The sequence below is a fragment of the Populus euphratica genome, unplaced genomic scaffold, assembly GCF_000495115.2.
Source record: "Populus euphratica unplaced genomic scaffold, PopEup_1.0 scaffold105.1, whole genome shotgun sequence".
NCBI lineage: Eukaryota > Viridiplantae > Streptophyta > Magnoliopsida > Malpighiales > Salicaceae > Populus > Populus euphratica.
Genome location: NW_011499990.1, coordinates 72999 through 87668, shown reverse-complemented (window position 1 = coordinate 87668; position 14670 = coordinate 72999). Strand labels below are relative to the sequence as shown.

Genomic DNA, 14670 nt, shown 5'->3' with positions numbered 1-14670 from the left:
CAGTTTCCAAGAGAAAGGTAAGTTTCCATCTCAACCGTAACAAAATCCCAAGGGGCAATACAATGCAAATGTAAGTAGTTCCGGAAATCAACACATAGATCAAGTCAAATCAGTCACTACTCTGCGCAGTGGTAAGGTTATTGAAAAACCCTCTCTTGAACCTTATGAGAAAGATGATGAGTCAATCTCTGAGGGTAAGGAAAGGGTTGAATTTGAAAATTGCAAAGAAAAGACTGATTCTCTACCAGCACTTCCATTTCCTCAAGCCATGACCAAACAAAGGAAAGTTAATCACAACTCTGAAATCTTTGAAACTTTCAAACAGGTAAGGATCAATATACCTTTGTTGGATGCTATTAAACAGGTTCCTTCCTATGCTAAATTTTTGAAAGATCTCTGCACTGTGAAGAGGAAACTGAATGTGAAAAAGAAAGCCTTTCTAGCCGAACAAGTAAGTGCTATTCTTCAAAACAATAATGCTTTGAAATATAAAGACCCTGGTTGTCCTACAATTTCTTGCTTTATTGGAGAGCATAAAATTGAAAGAGCCCTACTTGATCTTGGTGCTAGTGTGAATTTACTTCCATATTCAGTTTTTCAGAGTCTCAATCTAGGTGAGTTAAAACCAACTTCTATAACTCTTTTACTTGCTGATAGATCTATAAAAGTGCCTAGAGGAATAATTGAAGATGTGTTAGTACAACTTGATAAATTCATTTATCCTGTGGATTTTATTGTCTTGGACACACAACCTATTGAAGTATGTAATTCATTTCCTGTTATTTTAGGACGTCCATTTCTTGTAACTTCTAATGCATTGATTAATTGTTGGAATGGACTGATGAAGTTATCATTTGGAAACATGACATTGGAGATGAATATTTTCAACATTTGCAAGCAACCTAGAGATGATAATGACTTACAGGAAGTGGACTTTACTGAAAAATTAATTCATGATCAATTTCCAACCACTTCCAGTGAAATTGAGATTGATGAATCTGATGATTTGGAAATGATTTATTTTCAGGAAGAATCAAAGACAAGTAATTGGAGGCCACAAATTGAGGAATTGCCACCACGACCAATTAAGTCCATACCTTCAAGTGTTCAACCACCAAAACCTGATTTGAAGCTGTTGTCATCCAATCTCAAATACTCATTTTTGGGAGAAAATGAAACTTTTCCGGTAATAATCTCTTCCAAACTTAATGCACATGAAGAAGGTAAGTTATTACAAACTCTAAAAATGCACAAAAATGCATTAGGATGGACCATAGCTGATATAAAAGGAATTAGTCCTTTGATTTGTACACATAGAATTTATTTAGAGGAAAATGTTAAATCCTCTAGAGAAATGCAACGAAGGCTAAATCCTAATATGAAAGAAGTAGTGAAAAATGAAGTCATTAAGCTTCTAGATAATGAAATCATTTATCCTATTTCTGACAGCAAATGGGTAAGTCCTACCCAAGTTGTACCTAAGAAGTCTGGAGTCACTGTGATAACAAATGAGAACAATGAGTTAATTCCCACTAGAACTGTTACTGGTTGGCACATGTGCATTGACTATAGGAAACTTAATTCAATGACTAGAAAAGATCATTTTCCTTTACCTTTCATGGATCAAATCCTAGAAAGAGTTGCAGGTCATGAATTTTATTGTTTTCTAGATGGCTATTCGGGTTACAACCAAATTGAAATTGCATTAGAAGATCAAGAAAAGACTACTTTCACATGTCCATTTGGTACTTTTGCATATCGAAGGATGCCTTTTGGATTATGTAATGCACCAGCCACATTTCAAAGATGCATGCTTAGTATATTTAGCGATATGGTTGAACATTCTCTTGAGATTTTCATGGATGATTTTTCTGTTTTTGACGATTCATTTGATGATTGTTTGACTAACTTAGGAAAGGTTTTGACCAGGTGTGAAGAGAAGAATCTTGTGCTGAATTGGGAAAAATGTCATTTTATGGTAACAAACGGCATTGTACTTGGTCACATTGTTTCATCAAAAGGAATTGAGGTTGACAAATCTAAAATCGAGTTAATTGCAAACTTGCCAACACCAAAATCTCTTAAAGATGTTAGATCATTCCTGGGACATGCTGGTTTTTATAGAAGGTTCATCAAAGATTTTAGTGCAATATCTAAGCCCTTAAGTAACCTTCTAACAAAGGATACTATTTTTGAATGGACTAAACATTGTGAAGAAGCCTTTGTTAAACTTAAAAACTTGTTTACTTGTGCTCCTATCATTCAACCTTCTGATTGGTCATTACCTTTTGAAATAATGTGTGATGCTAGTGATTATGCCGTAGGTGCTGTTTTGGGACAAAGAAAAAATAAGAAACCTTATGTAATTTACTATGCAAGTAAAACTTTAAATAGTGCTCAAATGAATTATACCACCACTGAAAAAGAATTACTTGCAGTAGTATTTGCATGTGAAAAATTCAGATCTTATCTTGTTGGATCACCTGTTGTTGTTTTTAGTGATCATGCAGCGTTGAAATATCTTCTTTCTAAGAAAGATTCTAAGGCTAGATTGGTGCGGTGGATTTTATTACTTCAAGAATTTGATATCACAATCAAAGATAAGAAAGGCAACGAAAATGTTGTCGCAGATCACTTGTCAAGATTGAAAACAGATTCAAAAACTGACATCACACCAATCGATGACTACTTTCCCGATGAATCTTTACTTTCTATCTCTACAATGCCTTGGTTTGCTAATATTGTCAATTTTCTTGTTTCAGGACAATTGCCAGCTCATTTAAGTACCTAAGATAAAAGAAAGTTCTTGAACGAAGTGAAGAACTTTTATTGGGATGATCCTTATTTATTCAAATATTGTCCTGATCAAATATTTCGAAGATGCATTCCTGATAATGAGAATGCAATTACAAAAATTTACCGTGCTAGATGTGCAAGATTGAGATTGTTAATGAATCATGGAATTCCTGAAGATATTCGCTGGTTGATTGAAGTAAAGGTCCGATTATCAGGTGAGTCCTCTAATTTCTTTATTTCACACATGCCTGAAACAGGTAAAACCACTTTTGCAAAGAAGCGTCGTGCAAAACGACGAGGAGTCTGTCATCGATGTGCTAGATGGACTTGTAATACACAATGTCGTTCTTTAGGAATGGTATCTATAAACCGTGAAGATAAAATACAATTTATTAAGGATGGCCTGAGTAAGGAGTCTTTAGATAATCTTCTATTGACTCTTGAGACGCATCCTAGTGGAGATGTGCATCGTGCAATTCATGATTTATGGCCACTATTTCATAAAGAACATGATCGACTTAGTCTTGGGAATCTGACTAAAAAAGACCCTGTTTGCCAGTTTTTAAGAAAACTGGATGGGAAGCCTATCCCCGACCCATAGAGGGCGTTTAAGCTATTCTTAAACGTAAAACCAAGGGAAGATGTGAGCCACAATCACAACTACCTGTACATACACATGCTTTTTTCAAAAGTAAATAAATAAATAAATAAAAAGAGAGAGAGAGAGAGTGTGTGAGACTCCAGCTGGCCTACATATAGGTGTTATTATTGCCTTTCTAATTCCTCATCTATAAAACCCTCTTTTCCTTCCTTTCATTTCTACTCAACCCATACATTCAACAAATACAGAAGTGTGTAGAAATGGCAAGTTCCTCAAGTCATCAAATAAGAAATATTTGTGTTTTCGATGGATCTAGTCCTAGGAAAGAAAAGGAGTTTTTAGAATCAGCAAATCATCTTGGTCAGGTGCTAGCTGAGAGAAAGATTCATTTAGTGTATGGGGGAGACAGTCTTGGGTTAATAGGAGGTGTGTTAATAGCTGCATTTTTAGGAGGTAGTCAAGTTTTAGGAGTCGTCCCTGAAGCTTTGGCACAAGAGGACATCATTGGAAAAATAATTGGAGAGGAACTTCAGGTCTCCACAATGTCGACTCGAATGAATGCAATGTTTAACCATGTTGATGCCTTCATTGCTTTACCAGGTGGTCTAGGCACATTGGAAGAGATCTTTCATATTTCCTCTTGGGCTCAATTGCACATTCACCATAAACCCATAGGTTTGTTAAATGTTAATGGTTATTATGATAAGTTGTTGTCTTTTCTTGATCATGCTGTGGAACAAGAATTTCTAACATCTTCTGCACGACAAATCATAATCTTTGCTACTACTGCTGAACAATTGATTGACCAACTACAATCTTTCATTCCTGTGATTGATCCTTCCATGAGTCGCATAAATTGGTCATCTACGGGATGCCGTAAAAAGCTTAGATTGGATTTGAGCCTTCATTTGTGAATTTTTGTGTCTTTTGGTTTTATTATTGTGTTTTGTTATTTCTTATTTTTGTTTCAGTGTGTTTTAGGTTTTGTCAGTGTTCGTTATTTCAGGTGATATCTTCTATACTCTATCTTTCTACCTTAGAACATTGAGGACAATATCTCGTTTTGGTTAGGGGTAGAGGGTAGTAGTTGATAAAAAAAAAATTGTTTTTCATTTCATAAAGCATGTACATAATTGTTGTTACTAGGATGGCAGAGTAAAGGAGTTCTTTTGTTAAAGTGACTCTTGAGACGCATCTTAGTAATCATTCTTAACAAGGTCTATTATAATACTTCCTAAAATATTCAGGTTTACAAACTCTCGTATTGTTACCACTTAATTCTGCTCATATACTTATTTAACATGTATTCTTAAACCTTAATTTACACACACATACTTTAACATATGATTGTGGGTTGCATATTGGATTATTACATTATTTATGTTCTTTTGTTAAAGGTAACAACTAAGGGAAAGGGATTGTATATAATTAAAAAACAAAAACAAAAACAAAAACAAAAACAAAAAAGAAGAAAAAAAGAAAAAAAAATAATGATAATAAAAATGTAGATAAGTTTGGTTTCGTAGCCTCTCTAACCTAAGCAATTAAGCCCGAAGGGGTGTTTTAACACCTAATACCCTAAAGTCAACTGACTTGGGAGCTATTGGCCCAACGCTTGTTACATGGGTTGAGGAGAAAAGCTTAAGGGAATCAAACATTGCACTATCTACATATCAGTATCTGCGACCCGAGTTACTAAGCTCGTAGGGGTGTCTTAACACCTAATGCCCTAAGACCAACTGGTCTGGGAGTCATTAGCTGAAAGCTCGTTACATGGGTTAAAGATGCATGATGTTTTTAAAGTATATGTATATAGAGTTAAAAAAAAAAAGACAAAAATAGTAATCCCAACCCAAGGAAGTTAACCTTAAACATTAGAACAAAAATTTTGTTTTCTTCCAAGAAAAGCCCCATAATTATGTGTTGATACATTGAGCACAAAAGAAAGGTTTATTAATATCTTGTTAAGAGGTATTGAGCAGATATATAAATTTAATGAGAGTTTGTTTATATGGATGGATTAATGGAAGTTAAATGATGAATACCTTGCTTTGTGAAATTTGCAAATTTGTTTTCTATTTTAACGCTTTGATTACTAGGGACTAGTAATAAGCTGGTTGGGGGGTGTGATTAGTACTTAAAAGTGCATTTTTATCATGGTTTTATATCATCATTTTGCACTTGAAGTATCAATAACTCCTTAACCAAACAATGTTTTATAATAATATATCTAATAATATAAGATACCTTTAATTTGTGATAAATGTTCATTTTAAATACAGGACTATCACATAAATGAAAGGATTGATTGATGACTTTAAGAACTTAAATTGCAAGGATAAAGAGATGGCCAAACTTAGAAAAGAGATGTCGGTGCAATCCAAACCGGAACACTGTTCGGTAATTGGGTCATATCTGGAGCTATATATCTCAGATTTAGTTCCAATTTATATAGACGGAAAGGTAAGACATAGGCCTACAACTTTCATATGGAGCCCAAGATCTAAAAAGGCCATTTTCAAGTCCAAATTATAGCAATAACAAAGAAGCTCGAATCTGTCTTCCAGCCCGAGCATTGTTCAGTATTTTGGCCATATATGGAGTTCTAGAAATCCAAATGAGCTGAATTTTTTACACAAGAAAGCTGAGACAATTTCCTACAACTTTCATGTTGCAACGGGCTCTAATTTTGACGTTATCAATGACGTTTTGGGCAGACAAGAGAAGATAAGGATTGTCACCAAGTCAAAAGTTGGCCACCCATTTATCAATTAGTCATCAAATCAATAGTTCCCAATTTTGGCCTATAAAAGGAGGCATTTGTCATGCATTTAGGCATCTTGGTTTCCAGATCAAGATCATGCTCTTCCTTTCTCTCTTTGTATTTTTTGTAATGTTTATGCTTTGCTTTCATTAATATTAAGTTTATGCCTTTCATTTCCTTTCCTTTACTTAGTTAACTTTTATGTTCTTATTTTGTTTATCTATTTTGCTTTCTTTCATTATGTGTAACTAAGTTAGTTATGTCAAGGTGAAAAGGTTACACTAATGGTGTAAGAATAAGTATAATGTAAACTTAATATGGACTTTAATGTTTGATACTAACATGTTTTATATTTGTTATCTTGTTCACTCTTTAATACTTTGCTTGTTAAATGACTAATCTTGATTTATGTTGTATAACACTTGGTACAATAAATACTTGGCACTTTCATAGCCCATAATGTATAGTATAACCGACACCTGAGCTATGAAAGGAACTTGATTTGTTGTTAACATAAGTTATAATCATGAATGCTTGACGAGATTTACAAGTACTAGCATTAATCAAATAAGATGACTAATGTAATCATGTTAACAATCTATAATCTGATTGGAACCCCCTTTATGTGTGGTTTCCAATTGAATAATAAGAGTTTATACTATACTTGTTTGACATACCATTAGTGGAACCTCTAACCTTGACATTTGTTATTATTATTGTTTAATCCTTACATTAATTTTCCATCTCCAAGTTCTCATCATCTTCTTCTTCTTCTCTTTCTTTATTATTATTAGTACTACTACTACTATTACTACTACTACTACTACTACTAGTATTATTATTATTATTATTATTATTATTATTATTATAGTTGTTGTTATTATTGCTATTATTGTTGTTTATAATTGTTGTTTATAATTTGTACAATTAACCTCCCTGTGGTTCGACCCCGGTCTTGCCGGGTTATTTATTTTAACCTCCCTATGGTTCGACCCCGGTCTTGCCGGGTTATTTATTACTTCGACACTCCTACACTTGGGAGAAGACATCAACCTTTTAGTCGTGTCAACCAGCAAAAGGTTCTTTTTTATATACTTAAAGACTCTTCGATGATTAAATTAGTGTTGGTTTAGAGAGAGATCAATTATACTTTTGAGCAAATAACTTTTTATGATATATTTACCATTATAAATAGAGAGAAGAAAAAACTAAACATGTCTGAAGGTTATATTTTTCCTTTTCTATAACCCCTGAGGTCCCTCCCTTTGTTCCAGGGAAAAGGGTAGTGTGTTAACAAAATATCTCTATCTTATCAAGATAAAAAGTCTCTAATGTATCAGGATAAGAGATCCTTGTCTTATCATGATAAAAATATCTCTTACTCATTAGGGTATAAATATCCCTAACTCATTAGGATAAAATATCTTTGACCTACAATCCCATTGATATTTAGGTCATAACACTTTGTTTGGCCATACATCTGAAAGATTGTCCCATACAAACAAAAAATAAATAAATGTTGATCCATCAGAATATATATAACAAATTTGTGTGATGATTTTTGAATAATAAAGATGATATATATCCCAAATGATGTAATATATATTTTGTCACTCAAATGTGTGTTTAGTATATGGTGCATGTTATTTTTGCAAAAAAATACATATATTTCAATTGAAAATACATATATTTCTTTAGATTTTGATATCAATATATTAAAATCATTGAAAAACACCTAAAATGACATCGGTTAATGTTTTTTCAAGGAAAAAAATAGTTGGAAAACCTCTTGAAAAAAACAGATTGAAAAAGAAAAAAGAACATTTTAAGATGTGCATTGTGTGTGTCGATAGTTAAGTCTTTACAAGTTTGGAAATTTAAATGGTATGAGAGGGATGAGTAGAAAACATAGACACATCCAATGCAGATTTTTTTTTCCTTTTCTTTTGAGATTGTGATCGGAAAAAATAAAATTAATAGACCTAGAAGAAGTTACTAGATTGGGTTAGTTTAACAGATACCTTTATGTTTTCATCTTATTTTTCTTAGCGACCTTAACCAATAGAAAAGGGGAACTTCCACCAACTGAGCATTAAATGAGAACATTTCCTTTCAACATTAAGTAATAAGCAAAAATGTGGGGAGAATTACATTGTGGATTACAAGACTAATCCACAGCGCATTTCTTTTTTTTTTCTTTTTTCTTTTCATTTTTTTTAGTTTTTTGGTCACCTTTTCCTTTTTTTTAATTTATTTTTTTGAAATTTTTCTTCCCCTCTTTTTTTATTTTTTATTTTTTTCTAAAATTATCTTTATCAATTTTATTTTTTTAAATATTGAACTAGTTAAAAAATTCACTTTGTGATTTTTTCTTTTAAAATACTATGGATTGCTACGGTGTTTTTCCACATAATTTTTCTATTTTTTTTAATATTAAGCTGAATGAAAATTTAATTTTATAATTTTTATTATTTCTTATTATTTTCTTCAAAATTATATTTTTTAATTTTATTTTTTAATATTAAACTGGTTAAAAATTACAGTTATAATATGTAAAGGAAGTAAGGTAGCTTCCTTGCAAATTACTATGAATCGCTACAATATTTTTTTTCACATACTTTTTTTTTTGTTTTTAATGTTTTTTTTTAAAATTATCTTTGTTAATTTTATTTTTTTTAATATTAAGCTTGTTAAGAATTACAATCACTATAACTTTCCTCACAAAACACCATGGATTGATACAATTTTTCCTCGCATAGTTTTTTTTGTAATTTCTTTTAGGTTTTTTTAATATTTTTTTAAATTACTTTTGTCAATGTTATTTTTTTGATATTGAGCCGGTTATAATTTAACTTAGTAATAAAGCTTCATCATGTGAGGAAAGCACTATGGTTTTCCCCATAAAAACACCATGGATTGCTATAGTATCTCTCTATATAGTTTTTTTCTTATAATTTTTTTAAAATTATGTTTGTCAATTTTATTTTTTTAATATTAAGCTGGTTAAGAATTATAATTATAAATAAGGCTAAATCATGTGGGAAAGCACTGTAACTTTCATCACAAGACACTGTGAATTTTTTGTCTCTGTTGATTTTTTTTTAATATTAAGCTGATTGAGAATTTAGCTTTGTAAATTTTTTCTTTGAAACATTGTGAATTGCTGCAGTGTTTTTCCACACTATTTTTTTATGATTTTTTTTCAAAATTATCTTTGTTATTTTTTTTAATATTGAGTTAGTTAAAAATTATAATTACAATAAAATTAAATTATATAGGGAAAGCATTGTTGTTTTCCTCATAAAACACTGTAGATTGCTACAGTATTTCTCTAAATATTTTTTTTATGATTCTTTCTATAATTGTCTTTGTTGATTGTATTAGGAAAAACATTGTAATTTTTCTTTCAAAATATTGTTAATTGCTACAACATTTTTTCTTATGGGTTTTTTCCATTTCAAAATTATAAATAAAGTTAAATCATGTGAGAAAGCACTATAGCTTTCATCACAAAACACTGTGAATTGCTACAATATTTTAGTATGGTTTTTTTGTTCCTGTTTTTTTTTAAATTATCTCTGTTAATTTTATTTTTTTAATATTGAACTGATTGAAAATTCAGTTTTGTAAATTTTTTCTTTAAAACATTATGAATTGTTGCAGTGTTTTTTCATATTTTTTTATGATTTTTTTCAAAATTATCTTTGTCAATTTTTTTTAATATTGAGTTGGTTAAAAATTATAATTACAATAAAATTAAATCATATTGGGAAAGCATTGTTGTTTTCCTCACAAAACATTGTAGATTGCTATAGTATTTCTCTAAATAATTTTTTTAATGATTCTTTCTATAATTGTCTTTATCAATTGTATTGGGAAAAACATTGTAATTTTCCTCTCAAAACATTGTTTTTTTAATGTTTCTTTCTATAATTGTCTTTATCAATTGTATTGGGAAAAACATTGTAATTTTCCTCTCAAAACATTGTTTTTTTAATGTTTCTTTCTATAATTGTCTTTATCAATTGTATTGGGAAAAACATTGTAATTTTCCTCTCAAAACATTGTTAATTGCTACAATGTTTTTTCTCATGGGTTTTTTTACTTCCAAAATTATCTTCATCGATTTTTTTTAATATTAAGTTAGTAGAGAATTTAGCTTTGTAATTTTTTTTACTTTTTATTAACAAAAAAGCTAAATCATGTGACAAAAATATTTTATCTTTCCTCATAAAACACTTTGGATTGCTACAAATCATTTTGTTCAATGTTTAAGTTTTTTATCACCATCACAACTTTTTTCCGTCATGAAATATTGACTCTATCATACCTTTAGTTTTTATTACTTATCTAGTGTTAGTTCACAATTATAACATAATCAAGTATATTTATTTTATAAATCCGCAATAGTGCACAGACATCTGTTTGGGATTGTAGCCTTAACAGATGTTTGTCAAAATTCTATTTTTTATTTAAAATTAATTTTTTATATGTTTTCAAATCATTTTGATATACTGATGTAAAAATAATTTTAAAAAATAAAAAATATAGTATTTTGATATATTTCTAAATAAAAATATATTAAAAAAAAAGAACTCCATATTCCCATACAAATTTCAACATTCTTGATTTTATAAATTCCTTTACTACATAGGGTTTTTGGCATCATCACTAGTACACTAAATAAAGCATGGCCTCATTACTCTTTCTGAGGTAAAGCAATTCAAATGAATAACATATTTATCTCTAATTAAAATTTATATTTTCATGTATTTATTTGAAAACACGGTCCAACTAGTATTTTAAAAAAATTTGATTTTTTTGTTTGAAATTTTAATTTTTTTAGTGTTTATGAATCATTTTGATATGCTGATATAAAAAATAATTTTAAAAAAATAAAAAAATATATTATTTTAATGCATTTTCTAAATAAAAAATACTTTGAAAAGTAATCATAACTATAACCTTAAATATCCTTCCGATCTAGAACCTGGTGTGGTGGCAATAAACCAACCAATTATGTGGTAACAAGATTTCAAATACCTAACAACTTGGAGACAAACTTCATCAATCATAGGTTTGTCTGTGAATAATTCTGCTAGAGTTGCATTATAACAAGATGGGGATATTCATCTAAAATTTTTAAAAACTCCTAAAACCAATTTAAGAAACTTTTTGAGGTTCGAAGAAAAGGCATTTATATGGTTTGAAGAGTTTAGGACTCCTCTAATGTTAAAAATTATGGCCATAAAAAAGAAAAGACTATCGAGACATGTAATGATATTGAATGTCAAACTAGTTGTATTTTATATATATAGGCATCGAGAGGATATAATGATCTTTAATGATTTATAACTAGTTATTCAATTTTACTTGTAAGATCAGTTCTCATATTTAATTAAATTTTATTTTGATTGAAATTAAATTAGTTATTTATTTCAAGTGAGTTGAAAGGGGGAAAATTGTCATTATTGCTTTAATTAACAACATAAAAGGAGATTTTATATTTTCTTTAAATTTAAGGATTAAATATTCGATATTCTCCAATTAAAACTATTAGACTAGATGACCATGTTAAGGAGTGAAATTTGAATCCGAGCAATCAAATGGATACATATAATACTAATTTATATACACACATGCATGCATCTATGTATGTATATATTTCATTGTTAGTTTCAATTGATAGGTATCATTTGACAACTTCAATAGTATTTAATATACTAGATAATATTGATTAGACTAGATTGAATAGGATTTGATAAATAATTGTTTTGTTTTGGATTTGGTGTGCTTTGAATAAGACTATATAATTTATTTTATTTTATGTTTAGTAAATACTAAAAAAACATTGGTTGACTTTAGATTTAGACTAGTCTTAGTTTAGGAAAAAAATAAATGAAGAATTAATCTGACCCAACCCGATCAAAAACTCAGGTTAACCTGCGACCCAATCATCTTGAGATAAAACATAAGGAAAAAATCCATTATATATATTGGTCAAAACGAGACTACTTTGTTTTTTTTTTTTTGGTTTTTTTAATTTGGGTTAATCTAGGCTGACCATCATGACCTATGTCATCGGCTTTGTCCTGGGTCGACCTTTTAGCCGAGTTTTAAAATTATAATAATAATCATTTTTATTCTTATATTGAATTGAGTCAATGGTTAACCTGAGTCTTGCCCTAGATTGACCTCCAAATAAGGCTTTATAATTATAATAATAATTATTTTTATTATTATCTTGACCTCGATCAATGATCAACCAGGCATGTGATCAAGGCCTGACCCTGGTAGACTTCTAAGTTGAGTTTTAAAACTATAGTAATAACCATTTTTATCCTTATGTTAACTCAGGTTAATGGTCAACCTTACTCGTAACCTAGGTTTGACCCTAGGTTGATTTCTGAATTACGTTTTAAAATTATGATAATAATCATTTTTATCTTTACGTTGACCCGGATCAATGATCAATCCAACTCGTGACCTGAGACTGGCCTCAAGTCAACCCTTAAATATAATTTTAAAACTATAATAATAACTATTTTTTCTCTTTACATTAACTCAAGTCAATGGTCAACTTGACCTTTGAGTTGGGTTTAAACTATGATAATAACTATTTTTATCGCTATATTAACTTGGGTTAATGATTAACTCGAGTCGTGACCCAAGTTTGGCCTCGAGTCCACCTCCAAATCAAAATTTAAAACTATGATAACTATCTTTTTTATCCTTATAGTGACCCAGTTCATTGATCAATTTGACCTGGATCTGTGTCGGGTCGATTTCAAATTAGATTTTAAAATTATGATAATAACTGTTTTTATTCTTATATTGATCTAGGTCCATGGTCAACCCAATTAGTGACTCGAGCCTTATCCTAAAGTAGATATCTAATTAAATTTTAAAATTATAATAATAATTATTTTTATTTTTATGTTAATATAGATGAAATAGATTAACTCTTGTATAACAAATTTAACAACCTTGTCCTGCCCCTGCCACTTATAGTAGGACAAAAAATTCTATATCATATCAACCTTAGATAGGACAAAAATTGGTGAACCAAACAACACACAAAAATTATCATGTATAAATCTATCATTATCCAGCATAAAAAGTACTGCCATCATGTGCATCTTTCTTCCTCACCTTCCTTTCCCTTTCCCTAGCACACAACGTTTTGCCGAGGCTCCGCCTTCACATTTGGTCTCGACTCTCAAGTGCTTTCTTTGAATCAAACGCACAACGACATTTTCGACCAGAATTCGATCAAACGTTAGGTGATTTACCACTTTCTAAGTGTAATAGAATATAATCATTATTGGTCAACATTCATCATGAACGAAAAGCAAGGCTGAGAAGCCAAATTTTATTGTCCTTCGCATACAGCATGCGCGCAGCTCCCCCTCTTACTCGAAAGGATTTTATAGTATTTTTCCCTTGCAACTATGCGACCTGATATTGTACATCTCAAGACAAGAAAACGTAAAATCGTAATTGATTGATTGTTTCACATGATTTGAAAACCTTTCATGCTTTCATTCAGTTGTAATGCACTACAAAAATAATATGTATAAAAAGGCTCATCAAGCTTTCTGATACCACCACAGACCTGACACTTCACCCTTGACAAGATGACAGAGGACACGTTAGGTAGGTAGGTTCCAAGAATTTGTCGTCACGGCAACTCATGGTAAAATGACCCATAATGAATATATAACGAGGAGACATGTGAAACAAACACAGAAACTGGCCTCAATCACGAAACCAGACTGACAGCAATAAATTACAAGCAGTTAAACGACGAAAAGGCAGACAAGACGGCATCAGCTGAAAGCGAGCATTTGACTACAGTTTCAACAGGGTAATACAATTGAATGGATAACGGAGCAGAACGAGAAGCGAGACGTTTGTTACCGGCGGAGATCGATAATCATAAGCATTAGAGCGCGGAAGGCCTTGGAGCAAACAACAATTGATAGATAGCAGTCACCGTACAATAAGTTCAATGCAACCTGAGGGAGAGCTGTGCCAAAAACACAATGGAGGGAAACAAGCAACATGGAAGATTAGACGAGGTACGGATATACAATACAATTTCAGACCGATAAAATTGAGCAAGAATCATGGATTTTTGCTTATTAAAAGCATTAAAAGACTCATTTGGATTCGAACATGCAAAGAAGCAACTTCATGTTTACCTCGGTGAAATGATTATTAGGCTCTTGAAAGTGAATGTTAATTGTTGCATAAAATAACTTGGCATGATAATGATACAAGTTTATTAATTGTTGAGCATCACGCCTTCATCTACCATATCATCTATTTTTAAAATATCAATGCTATGTCTTTCATAAAAAAAAAATCTTACCAATTAAAGATTTTCATCCTTTATCTTGAAGTCATTTCAAAACTTTAATCAAATCCATCACATTTATAATATCTTAATTATTTTTTTGTAATGTTTGAGATAATTCATCTATGATCCCTAGTATATTTTTCATCA

At 30.6% G+C, this 14670-nt stretch overlaps 1 long non-coding RNA gene across 1 annotated transcript in view; it reads left to right on the top strand.

The window, feature by feature from the left end:
- LOC105140304 (uncharacterized) overlaps nucleotides 1-7024 on the top strand; it is a 19794-nt gene extending 12770 nt beyond the window's left edge. The window contains exon 3 of the long non-coding RNA XR_845167.1: nucleotides 6995-7024. This is a non-coding gene — a long non-coding RNA (uncharacterized LOC105140304). The remainder of the gene's footprint in view (nucleotides 1-6994) is intronic.
- Nucleotides 7025-14670: the final 7646 nt, after the last annotated feature.